The following is a 13,898-nucleotide window of genomic DNA, read 5'->3' on the forward strand; positions in this document are numbered from 1 at the left end:
GTGCGCTCTGCAGAGCGCACTGTTTAACCCGCTGTCGGACAGGGGTTAAATAGGCGCTAATCCACCTCCTAATGCAATAGGGGGATTAGCACATATTCAATGTGCATCCAACATGCATTTGATGAGTTAGCGCTCATCAAATGCATGTGAATGAGGCTATTACTCATTCACTCCAAATGCAAAAAAATAAATGTGCGTCTCACGCACATTTATCGCTCAGATATTAACGCCTGCCTGGAGCAGGCGTTAATAGCTGAGCGCACTGAAAAAAGTACAGAAAAGCAGAAAACACTGCTTTTCTGTATTTAAGTAAAAAAAAAAAAACCTGCCGGCCGCTTTGAAGACAGATGCCAATATGCTCGGCGTTGGTTTTCATAACCGGCCGGCTGCAGGAATGAAAACAGACGCCGAGTTTATCGGCATCGGTATTCATAACCGACAGACCTCCGGTAACCGTGGGGTCGCGTTAGCAAGGAGGCGCTAAGGTCGCGCTAGCGACCCTAGCGCCTTCTTGCTAGCGTGACCCCCTAACTTGTTTATTACCTGGCGCCCCCCCTTGCAGGTGCCATGCGTGCGCTAAGAAAGTGGGCGCTGCAAAGTCAGCGCCCACTTTCCGCAAATTTTATTGCATCGGCACCTAAGTGAATTTAGGGGCTGAAAGTACTAAGACTCCAAAAAAGGGTTATGTATTGTATATACTCTTTTTTAACAAAGCCAACAGAATGCTACAGAGCTGGGACCAGTTTATTATGCGCCCAAGGCAGATATACAGAATTAAGTGCACCCTCCCTACCCCCCCTCTTCACTTGCCAGTGTCTACTCTTGACACAGTGCTTTCTCCTTCAGCAGCGGCACAACTGTCCTTATATTGGTAGCAGCTTCAGCAGAGAACCCCTCTCTCTCACTCTCCCCTCTCCTATCTTGCATCCCCTTCTTTCTCTACTCCCATTCCTTGCCCTGCATCCCCATCAATTTCTCTAGGCCTTCCTCTTTCTCCTCCCCCCAACACAACTACTTATCTTGCAGCAGCAGCCGCAGTCCCCTGCCCAGTAGCAGGAGTCTCTTCTCCACCATTCTCCCCATCAGTAGCAGCTCCTTCTCTTTCTGTCCCCTCCTGCCTCCTATGCTCCTGAGGCTGCAATAATGTAGATCAGTGGTTCCCAGCCTGTGGTCTGCAGTCCCGCGCTGCTGCTGTAGAGAGGAGCGAGGAGTCTGCACAGGATAGCTGGAGGTGGTGTGCCAAGGAGTCCAGAGATAGGAGTGCCATGTCTATTCTCGCAGAGAGGAGCAGGAAATCTTGCAAAAGACAGGAAGAGAAGTATTAAGAAGAGGAGCACCACTGGGAGCTGGCGCCTGCCATGAGGCGAGGTCTAGATTAGAAGCCTGTTGCCACTAAAGTTCTTCTCCCATGCTCATAGAAGGGGTGATCCTTCGATGGAGGAGAAGTGCTGCAGCAGGAGCACGGACAAGTGTGATTAGAATTGCCAGCGGTGAAAAGGAGCACCTACTGCCCAGAATCCCATTCCTGTGCTTGATATCAAAGAAAAGGATGGGCCGCTGGAAGAGTGAGGAGCAGGGCTGCTGCGGAGAGCCAGATCCTGCCACATTGAGAGGCCTGGAAGAGCCAGAAGCTCAGTCCCTTTGTGAAAATAGCAGGACATGGAGGAGGAGGAGGAAGAGGTTGTAGCTATGAGTACCTGTATTTTACCACTGGAATATGGAGGAAGAGGGCCGGCCCTGGAGAAGGGGCTATTGGGGGAGGGGGGGGAGTATTATAGACCATGTGAAGGGGCAAAGGGCAGGTGGAAAGGTATTGTTGAAATTGGGGAGAGGGTAACACTCAGGAAGGGGCCATGGCTAAGGGGAAGCAGACAGAAAGGAGGCCATGGGGAGAGGATGGGTCAGAGAACAAGAGGGGACCAAGGGGGGGGGGAGTATTCAGTAAGTGGCAATAAGTGAGGAGAAGCTGGGCAGAAGGGAAAGAGCCATGGGAGACAGGAGGGAGAGGATGGGGGACACGACCGGGAAAGGTAGAAGAAATGAACCATGGCAGAAGGGAAAGAGACAGGGAAGGGGGACATGGGGCAGAGGATAGAAGGGAAGGTACTCGGCCAAGGGAGGGAGCTGCATTTGGAAAGGGGCCATGGGAAGCAGGCAGGAGATGGTATGGCTTTCTTTTGGGGGAAAAAAAAAAGTACCAAGTTGGGAAGAGGGGTGAGAACAGTGGCATGCAGTCAGGACCTTCAAGCAATTCAGTGAATCCCCTGTCCTCTATGCAATCTTTTTTTGCAGCATTTGTTTTTCTCAGCAGGAGCCAATGGGGGGGGGGGGGGGGCAAATTTCTCATGCCCATCAGCAGCAGGTACAGTGCGTGGCAGAAGGCCAGACTTTGCTTTGGTCTCGTCTTCTGCCGTGCTGGGTTGAGACTGGCAGCTCATGCAGGAGAAGGCCCAAGTGGACAGAAGGGGAGAGGATGCAGCAGCTCAGGAAAAGCCCAGCCTCTGTCCTCCTAAGCCATTACAGAGGAGGATTGGTACTGGTGAAATGGCAGCAGAAGAAGGAACCAGTGCCTGTCCTCCCGGGCTGTTAAGGAGGGTCGGTGGTGATGGCACAGCAGCAGCGAGAGGAACCAGTGCCTGTCCTCCCGGGCTGTTAGGGAGGATCGATGGCAGCGGTGCAGCAGCAGCAGGGTCAGCGTTAGTCCACCTGGGACATTAGGCAGGATCGGCATCTTCTCATCAGTTGAGCAGAAGGTCTTGCTGCAGCTGTTACTGGCTAATTTGGGTAGGGGGAGGCCTGGTTTGTAGTGAGACAGCTGGGGAATGGTGGGGAAGAGAGGGAATTGAGAGCTCAACCCAGGCTTCCTTTTCCCCCCAAGTCCTCGGACTCACTCTCAACCCGTCTCCAGAAGACTTGGGGGAAGAGACTGAGAATGAGACTTCTGGGGGCTTGGGGGAAGTGGGGGCTGAGAGTGACAATCGAAAATTGCAAAGTATGCAGAGTGGGGGAATTTGTATATTCTTAATTAGTTTTAACTGTTTAGTGGTGGTTGATGGCGTCTGCTGTTAGAAAATATTTTGCTGGTGTTATAAACATTCTTTTAAATTGTCCAGTCTTTAAAGATTTTGGGGTAGATTAAAAAAGTTGTCCATGTGCGCACGCTACCTGGAGCAAGCACATGTACACTCAATATTATAACTTGCAGGCGCACGCCAGTTATAAAATCAGGGGTCGGTGCACGCCGAGCCACGCTGCCTTCCCCCGTTCCCTTCCCCCTAACCTGACCTTCCCCCCCCCCCCCCCCCCCAGCCCTACTCTAACCACCCTCAAAAATTTTGTTTTACCTTTTGCGCCTGCCTCTGGGCAGGTGCAAGTTGATCCCCGGCACAGCAGCAAATATGGCCGCTGTGCCGGGAGCCTGACCCTGCCCAGGGACTTACACGTGTCCCGGGGCTTTACGTGCATCGCCGGGCCTTTTTTTTAAATAGGCCCGGCGCGCCCAACCTTTTTAAAATCCGGCCCATTGTGTTCATCATCTGTTCTGAAATACTGTTATTACAAGTGTGGATTTTCTTTTATGATTTATATTTCTTGATTTTCTTGTTTGATTATTTTTCCATTGTTGCACTGCATTCCGACTCGGGCTTGTTGCGGGTTCCCATTTTGGTGTTTGTCCACATGTATCTTTTTGTACTTTCTTGCCTTCTTTTTCTGTATTTGGTGAGATTCTATGTATTCTGCATGTATTATCAAGATAAGGTATTCTGCTAGGTAGTGTGTAGTTTGTATAGGGATCTATAGCAACCTGGTTTGTTTTGGTTTTTCTAGTAGGAGGTGTGTTGCTGTTAGGGCCTGGTATAATATTTTAGTGTTGCCTTTTTCATAGGTAGGATTTCTCCTGTTTGAATAGTGGTAGTTCATGTGTTTTGGTATGGGAAGTTGACTATATTGTAACTGCTTGTACTCATGGCTTTCTGAGGATCAAGCCCACGCTCAACATACATTAGAATAGGCCTAATACTGTATGGCTTCCGAGTGTCTTTTTGTAATTTTGCAGGGTTTTCTGGTTGGCATCACAGTACTACATGTTGTTGAAGTGATATTTTTACCTCAGAAGACTGTACTTGAATGATACTCAATATTAGTACATTTTTGCACATTTACTGTTATGCGCTGAAATTATATTGTTTATATCAATAAGCATTATTTAAGTTGTATATATGAATGATTCTGGTGTGTATATCATTTCTTTATTACACTGCATGTAAAAATGAAAAAGAAACACTTGGGGTCCATGAAAATTTTGAAGGTTGAAAAGGGTCCACGATCTCAAAAAGGTTGAAGAAACAACACAGGGCCAGTGAACCTTGATAGGAGGTATCTTTCTCCTACTCAAGCTTATTCATTGCAGTATCCTGAAAGCATGAGTGGCTGAGGGTCCCCCAGAACAGATTTGGGAACTACTTTTCTAGGTCCTTCAGCTTCCTCAGTTTTCAGACTCATAGGCCCCTCCTGAATGTTTTATAATTAAACTCAACTATCATTATGTCCCCACCACAACCCTTTCCAGAACTACCCAGTAAGATCATATAACTGGACATCATACTCTTAAATATTGAACTTTATTTTACAAAATATGTTTAAGAAATCATGTGACAGTGTCTGTAACACTGATGAATGTATTCTGTGATTTTTGGAAACAGACTCCAAAAGAAAACCTCCAAGGAATTCGTAAATTTATCAATTAAGAGGTCCATATTCAGCCGCTGTGTGGCTCTGCTAGTTAGCCAGATATACAGCAGCGCAGCCGGATAGGTTTATATAGTACTAATTAGGCAGATAAGTTTATCTGGCTAACTTTAGGACAGCTGAACAGGACAACCAGATTTATCTGGCTAACTCTCATCTCTTCCCCAGAACGCCTCTGGATCACCCCTGGAACGTTCCTTCTTTATACAGCCAAATTCTTGGCAGACAGTTATCTGGCTAGAATTTAACCAGATAAGTACCTAAGAGTTAATGCTAAAAAAACCAACAACTGAGTAATGCATTTAGGCTGCAAAAACCCAAGGGAGAGGTTCAGTATTGGAAGTGAAATTCTTCTAAGCATGAAAGAAGAGCGGGATTTAGGGGTAATTGTGTTTGTATTTGATGATCTTAAGGTGGCCAAACAGGTGGATAAAGTGGTGAAAAAAGCCAGCAAGATACTTTGCTGCATAGGGAAAGGAATGGTCAGCAGAAAAAGGGAGGCCATATTGCCCCTGTATAAGTCCCTGGTGATACCTTACTTGGAATACTGTGTACAATGCTGGAGACCGTACCATCAAAAGGATATAAACCGGTTGGAGTCCGTCTGGAGGGTGGCTACTAAAATCTTTGTTTTAAAACATGGGGAAAGGCTTGAAGATCTAAACTTGTATACTCTAGAAGAAAGGCAAGATTTATTTATAAAATATTTATCGACCACTGTTCCAAAGTTCACAGCAGTGTACAGTTAAAACATTCATAATTTAAAGCAATCATTAACATCACGATATTTATTTATAGGTCCTTATATGCCACCCATATTGGGGTTCCATGCTGGGCAGTTTACGGTATCAAAATAAAACAACAAGCAATACACTAACAGCAGCAGTTTAGCAATACAAGGCAATAAAATATAAGCAATACACTACTGCATTACCTAAATATATAATAAAGTATTCTAAAGTAAAAGCTGATAAAATAGAGAATTAAAACTAATAATTCCAAAAACAAGAAACTGTAGTAAAATAAACAAACTGAGAAAAGCTGTAAATTACATAAGCAATAAAATAATTGAAAAAAAAAAAAACTTAGACTAAGCTGCTTCAGGTAAAATATCTGTCCTGGAGATATTATGTCATAGCTTCTTCAAATGCTACTTTTAAAAGCTATGCTTTTAACAACTTTAAATATTTTGTCTGTTATTAAATGTAGGTGTTCAGGCATCTTATTCCATAGTATTGGGCCTGCAACTGATTTTGTGCAGTTTCTTCTCCTAAATGTGCTTGGAGAATACTTGGAACTACCAAGAGCCTTTAATTTGATCTTAGAGAATGCTGTGGGATAGAGACATGTAATGCTGCACCTAATCATAGGGTATCTTCACTATCTATTGAATATCTTATGGCTCATAGTTAGTATATTGTAATTTATCCGGTGTTTAATTGGAAGTCAATGTAGTGCCAATAGGATTGATGTTATATTGTTGTGTTTAGATGAGCCTGTTAGTATTAATGCTGTGAAACTCTATAAATGTTGTATAGCTCTTAAAGCATTTGCTGGACTTCCCAGTAAGAGTTACAGTAGTTTAATCCTGCGAGTACAATTGCTTGGAGAACTGTTCTGAAATTGTCTGGCTTGAGTAAAGGTTTCACTTAGTCCTTAACTCTCTCAACTTGTAAAAGCCAGATTTAACTAAGGAAGAGATGTTTTTTTTATATCCAGTTTCCTAACATGACACCCAAGTTACTTACGTGTTCCGAAATTGGAATATTTTGTCCTTCCAAGAAGAAAGCGGGATACTTGTCTATATCAGTTTTTCTTGATAAAACAGTAATCTCAGTCTTAGATATGTTCAACAAAAGTTTATTGCAGAATAACCATTTCTTTATTACAGATAGGTAGATTTCTAAGTATTTAAATGAGTTCTCTATTGAATTATTGATGGGAATAAAAAATTGTATATTTGCAAATATTCTAAAATTTAGCCCTCAGCTCCCCAGTAATTTACACAGAGAAGCCATGTATATGTTAAATGAGGCTGATGTTGAGGATTCCTGCGGCACCCTGTCTTCAGTATTGTCCAATTAGTATACGTATTTACTTTCTTAATTTGAATTGAGTGATTGGAGAAATAGGAAAGGAACCAACTCAATACTAACCCTGATAATCCGAATTCTTCCATTCGGGATGCAAGAATAGAATGGTCTACCCTGTCAAACATGGCTGCCAAACTCTAATAAGACCAGTCGACAACTTGACCCCTATCAAAACCTCGCCAAAGTTAATCCATTATTGAGAGAAGTAGTGTTTCAGTGGAATGCTTTTTTTCTGAACCCACATCAGTTGCAATTCAGTAGATGATTTTCTTCAAGATACTCTGTTTATTAGCTGCTTTTTCCAAAACTTTATCAAGGAAGGGCAAAGAAGAAATAAGCCAATAATTTTCAGATTTCGAAATGTTAAATGAACGTTGCTTGCACAGTGGATATAGAAGCAATTTTAAGCACTTCAGGTACTTTTCCTTCATTTAGAGAGACATTTATTATTTTTGTTATACATGGAGCTAGATCTTTCCCAATACATTTTTACAGAGTTGACTGAAATCAGCTTTAGCGGCCAATAGGAACAATTTGTTTTAGCCATAAGAGATTCTATATCACTTTCGGATAGTAAAGAGAAACACTCCCAATTTATCAGATTTATGTCTAATTTTGATGATGTCATCTGTAGTAGAGGGAAAAACTAAACATAATTTTGTGATCTTATTCTTTCAGGATAAGAACTTGTTGTACTTAATTGAGACTAGACAAGTGTTAACATCAGTATTTTTGCAATTAGATTTAGAAAGGGCTTTAAATATCTCCAAAGGTTTCTAGCCACAGGAGGCTAACCTCTTTCAATGGAAAGGAGGCTTTAGAACGAGGGTTCATAGGATGAGTGTGAAAGGGGGTAGACATGGGTGAAATATTTCTTTACAGAGAGAGTAGTGAATGCATGAAATGGCTTCCCATTGGAGGTGGCAGAGATAAAAATGGTATCTGAATTCAAGAAAGCAAGGGATAAATAAAAGGGATATCTGAGGGAGTGATGTGAATTATAAGGCTAGGTAAATTGGACAAATGGGCAGATTAGACGGGCCATATTCTCTTTCTGTCATGTTTCTATATCTTCCCTATCCCGCCTTTTTTATGGGAATACATGCTTAGTTCTTTTACTGACTCGCTCTTTTGAGGTGAGAATTGGTGACTCCATATCAGAGAAATTCAGTTTGATTTCAGGAGTGCCACAAGGATCTTCCTTATCTGCTACCCTTTTTAATATTTGTTACCTCTTTGCCGACTACCAGCCGGAGTAGACATTACTCATTATTTACATGCAGATGACATTAAATTCATGGTGCCTGTTATTGACTCAATAGAAAATACTCTGAAATTAGTCAGTGTTATATTTCAGCAACTCAAAAACTATTAGTTCATATGAAATTGGTCCTGAACCTAAACAAAAATTGAGACATTAAATAGACATTAAATAACCCTCTCCATTTTCAAATGGACTACATATTAGTTTGAAAATTAGAGATGGATATATCAAACTTCATACATTAAAACATTTAAAACCTCTCCTCCATTCATGAAAACTTTTGTACAGTACTCCAGATGCTAATATTTTGTAACTTAGGTTATTGTAATGCCCTTTTGTTTGCCCTCCCGGCAAGTACAATAAGACCTTTGCAGCTTCTACAGAATGTTACAGCTAGGATCTTAACCAGATGTAGAAAGTTTGATCACATTAAACCAATTTTAATTTCTTTGCATTGGTGGCCAGTAAAATACAGAGTTGATTTTAAAGTTCTTTGTCTGTTTCACAAATTTATTAACAGTGATAAAACAGAATAGCTCAAAGTGGCTTTACATCTTTATACCCCACGGAGAAATTTAAGATTGGCAAATAAAGGCCTTCTGGATGTCCCCTCCTATACAAACTGCACATTTGAGTGAGGTGAGGGAGCCATTTCAATAGCAGGACCTAAATTATGAAACTCTTTACCTGTTGATGTAAGGCTGCAGAGGTTTTATGATTTTTAGAAAAAAAAATCTAAAAACGTGGCTTCTTTTTTTTTTTTTTTTTAAAGCATTTGAAGGAACTGATTAATTCAATATTATCATGGAAAGGAAGTTAAATAATTTTACTGAAGAACGCATTTTCCCGCAGATAAACAGGTTGAATTAGCCATGCTGTCTAGGGGATGTCTTCCAGGATGGCCGGTTGGAGCTTAACTAAGCGTTTTGCTGCATATCCTTTCCCGCGCGGCACCATCTTCTCAGCCGTTTTCTTCCACACTGCACGCGGAGCTCGCTGACTCCTCAGTGATTGAAGGTTTTTTCCTTCAAAGTTGTCCCTTTTGCTTCTGACCATGCCTCCGCAGCCACCGGGGTTCAAGTTTTGCCAGCATAGCAAAATGTCAGTGACAGATGGGCACAATTATTGCTATCTGTGTGCCTTGGCCCAGATCGCAATCAGTCCTAGTGCTGGGACTACAGCCACATGTTTCCCCAGGCCCAGCGGCAAGGCGCCACAAAAATCGCCAGACTCAAAGAAGGTAACTCTGGTCCTATACCCCCACCCCCGAATGTGGGTCAGCCCATTCTTCGCTGGGGCCCTGGCTGGATCGCCCCAAGAAATCAAAAAGAGCTTCTCCGTGGGACTCCTGGAACAGCGATGAGGCCCAGGGAGTAAGAAACCTGACCCATAACGCCTGCCATTGGCTCAAAAAGTGGCGGGAAATGCACTGACGCATCCGTCAGGCGCACGGCGCTGCCCGGCGTGGAACCATCAAAGCACTTGTCTGATGCGTCACGCTGCTCTGATGAGTCACCTGGCACCAATTGCCACGCGCATAAAGGGCATGCCACGCATGAGTCAAAGCCGAAGCATAGAGTTGAGTCGGCGCAGTAAGCCGACGGACTCGGCTGGATCATCGATACCAGCATGACGTGACTCAACGCAAGACGCGTTGACGCATCATTGGGAGGGTCCTCTAAGGATCTGGCGCCACCAAAAGAGCCACAAGGAACCAACATCCCTGAATTAAATCTTGTGTTCTCCAATGAGGATCCAGTGTTGGTTGTAGGGTGTATGAGCTCTTCTCACTCCTGAGACGACAGGTCTGAATAGACTTGGTCTGTTTCCAGACACAAGAGATTGGCCCAGCGCCTACAAGAGCCTCTTCATAAACGTCACAAGCCATCTGCTTTGACAGAGCGTGTGCCAGTCCAGCCCCCTGAGGCTCTGATTCAAACATTCTTCTGGCGGCAGTGCCCCCTAGGATGCCTCGTTGTAATCGAATATAGAATGACGGTATACAAAAGCAATAAATATGCTTTGTAACACAGACCATTTACCATTGCTATCCTCTGGATCAATTACATCTTTCAGATCCATTTAAGTATGGTCTCCCAAATTGTAACAGCATAAATCTTTTGACATAGTTGTGAGCCCTTAGGCTATGGTTGACACAGCCTCGTAGGCGAAACTACCAGGCCCACGCCGACAGCTGGTGGACATGCCCTTGTGGGAACTAGAGCAGGAGCTTCATCTATAGTAGCCTGTTCCCCCCGCAAGTTGAGCCCTTGGGTTCTAGGGGCCGGCAGGGCTTAGGCGAGAGACCCCAAATGAACTGTTGAAGAGAGTCCAGGTACAGGCAGTGGTCAGGGCTGGTAGCGAATAAAGTAGTTGGGATCCATAGCAGAGGCTGGTACCAGGCGGCAAACGAGAATGGTCTGAGTCTGTAGCAGAGGTCAGTACCAAGAGACAGGACTGGGACGGACAAAGGGGACCAAGAATAGGCAGGATGGATAGGACAAGGCAGGAGCGGGCAAAAGAGGCAGGTAAGGAAAATAGCACGAATACGCAGACAGGCAAGGCAGGGCACAGTAAGACAGGTGAGTAAGACAAGGAGGCACAAGGAAAGCAACACGCACTGCAACACCAGGCAGGGGACCTGTTTCTGAGGCATTGAAAGGAATCATAGATGGGCCTTAAGTACCCAGCCGCACTGACATCACCCGATGCCATCTGTGTTTTCCTGCCACAGGGCCTTTAACTTTGGCACACACGCCTAAAGACAGAACAAAGGTCAAGGAGGTGCGGTGTCATGGTGTGTTCTTGGTGTGGGAGGTCCTGGCGGCTTCCGACCGCTTCAGTGGCATTTGGGATGAGTACGCTTGGTTATAGGGCCATCCTTCAGCTGGCTAAGCGTTACATCCTTTTTAAAAAGAGTCCTTAACATTTTTAGGGACAGCTTTGAAAAAAAAAATTAAATATTTTTTAGATAGCATAGAAATGTAAATGAAGTATCAGAAAATGATCTCAGGAAACGGATCATAGTTTTATTATAATGATCTCAGGAAACAGATCATAGTTATAATAATGTACCCCCAGTTTTTTGTTTTGAAATGCTATTAAGTGTCACAAATAAATAAAAGTTAAACAAAACCAAAAATTCTTATGCGGCACAATAAAGCATGAAATGCTCAAAATAGGTCTCTTGCTAAATCATTGTATAACAAAAGATTATCCAAAAGTATCCTAATTTACTCCTCAGGAAAAATGTCAATACCCTGAGTTTTCAGATCTGCAGACACTACTGTTGGAAAGTCCTGACAAGATGCACTGTTTGTGGCATTACCACCGGCTTCAGGGGAGACATTTTTCGGAAAGCATTTATCCATTCAAGGACAACTGTCACTACTTCTGACAGTATTCATGCGGCCCGTCAGGCCCCTACTTAAATAATCAGTTTGTTGCACAAGCATTTTTGAATATGATTCATTTATTTTGTGACACTTGCTAACATTTCAAAATGAAACAGTATAATTTTGGGGTTAAAGGATTATAAATGTGACTTGTTTCCTAGAGGAAACTGTTTTCTGATACTCCTCTTTACATTTCTGTATATTCTTTACATTTTTTTTCAAAAGGTTTTCTTAAGTCTTTTTCAAATTTGTTTCCAGAAAGTATTTATTATGCCATCCGTTATTGGTAATTGGAGCTGACACCTTTTTTTTTTTTTTTTTTTGATTACTTGTATTCCTCATGGATTAAATGCATGCTAATAGGTTTTTCCCCCAATTTGTGTCTGTGGGTGCTTTTGAAGAATAGACAAGTGTATTTGAAGTTCTTAAATGCACCCTCTGTGTGTTATTGCATGTATGAAATTACCTGTGATCAAAATTAAAACACTTGAAGATGTTACTATTAAAATTAATTATTAATTGTTTTTTACTTTTAATTGTTTAGTAAGTCCTAGTTCGTGGGCTTCATCGGACGTTAAAGTTGCCTTTTTATTGGTTTATGGTGACGCCTCTGTATCATAGGATTTTTGTCCAGTAGGCACTTAATTCTGTTTGATGAATCAAATTATTTGGGTTTTTTTATCTCAGCCATTCTTGCATAATTTATTTTTAGACATTTTATTTTGATTTACTGATGCTGTGCTCATAGTCATATTGTCTAGGGATCCAAAATAATTCCTTATGTTGCTAGACCATTCCAGACAAGTGGGTTTTATTCCAGTTCCCAGCTGTTGGAGACAGAAGATGCTTCTTTTTCTCCGTGATTGTGTGCAATTCTGGTCATTACATTTTAAAAAAGATATAGTGGAATTAGAAAAGGTATAGAAAAGGGTGACCAAAATGATGGCATGATACCTCAGACTAAAGAGGTAGGGCTCTTCAGCTTGGAAAAGAGATGGCTGGGAGGAGATTTGATAGCAGGGTATAAAATAAGTGGAATGTGTAAAATGTGAATTTGTTTACTCTTTTCGGAAAAGTACAAAGACTAGGGGACACAGTGAGGTAATAATTTTTCCTATGTCTTAAAATGTATCTTAGCGCATATTTAACTCTGGAATTCATTGCCAAAGGATATGGTAAAAGATGCAAGTGTAGCTGGGTTTTAAAAAAGGTTTGGACAAGTTCCTGGAAGAAAAGTCCATTAAGGTGGACTTGGGGAAATCCACCCAATCCCTGGCTTTAGCAGCATGAAATCTATCAGATCCTGATTGTCCACTGCTGGGCTTGGTGAACCTTTGGCCTAACTCAATATGGCAAACCTCATGTTCTTGTGTGACATTGCTGGATAACATGAGATTCAGACTCTGCACTTGCCAGTAGTCTTTATCTCCAGCAGATGGTGGACATGTGGATTATTACAGCTTGATTCCTGGCTCACAGGGGCTGGACTGCTTTTTGGACAACAGCCCTTCTCTAGGCTCAGTTCCCCCTTTTGAGCAGCATTCCCTCCCAGCATCTTTTTGTTTCCCTGGTGGAGTAAGCCTCTTGGCTTATTCCAGGTTCCTTAGCAGTCTCTGTTGATTGCCCCTTTTATGATTATCTTTTTATTGACTTCCGAACAACAAAGTATAAAGGCACTCCAACAGATAGAAAGTGAAAGAAGTCAGTTCAGTTTATACAAGGTAGAACCCTTTGCTCTCAATGTCAATAGAGAAAGGAAACAAGCACACATAAATGTCTTATCAACAGTGCGGCTTATAGCTAAACAGTGTAGGGTGCTGGGTGGGAGAAGATAAGATTATATTACCCCTTGTCTGGGTGCGTGCTGGTGAGAGTGCCTGAGTGCGTAGTTATATATTAGCTTGTTTAAGAAAATAAGAATTCCAGATGTGGCAAAACTTCTGCAAGTTGTGTCGTTTTAGTGGCTGTCAATTTACTCATTGTACATACTCTATCCAACCTTAATAAAACTTTGTTAATTGCAGGTGCCTGCTTTTTTTTTTCTCCAAAGAGCTGTAGTTTCGATTCCAGCTGCGACACAGACCTGCTGTACCAAACAGTTTTGATTAGTATCCAGCATAGGGACTGGGAAGTGCCATAATGCCTGCTCAGCCTGTAGTGTGAGAGGGGGTCTGTAAGAGGGAAGATAGGAAAATTCTCAAGCCCTTCCAAAACACTTAAGATAACAGGACACTCCCACCGGATATGGAAGAAGGTGCCCTCCTTGCTGCAGCTCTGCCAGCATGAATTGCTCACAGGATACATCATATGTAACCTATCTGGCGAACAGTGCCATCTATACATAAACTTAAGACACTTCTCCAAGATTAATGTACATATTGATCACCTATGCAAAGA

The 13,898-nt window shown here is 42.6% G+C and overlaps 1 protein-coding gene across 2 annotated transcripts in view; it reads left to right on the forward strand.

The window, feature by feature from the left end:
• AIDA (axin interactor, dorsalization associated) overlaps positions 1 to 13,898 on the forward strand; it is a 140,496-nt gene that overhangs the window by 1,323 nt on the left and 125,275 nt on the right. The gene's annotated exons all lie outside the window — the stretch shown is intronic.

The sequence above is a fragment of the Rhinatrema bivittatum genome, chromosome 3 (assembly GCF_901001135.1).
Source record: "Rhinatrema bivittatum chromosome 3, aRhiBiv1.1, whole genome shotgun sequence".
Classification (NCBI taxonomy): domain Eukaryota; kingdom Metazoa; phylum Chordata; class Amphibia; order Gymnophiona; family Rhinatrematidae; genus Rhinatrema; species Rhinatrema bivittatum.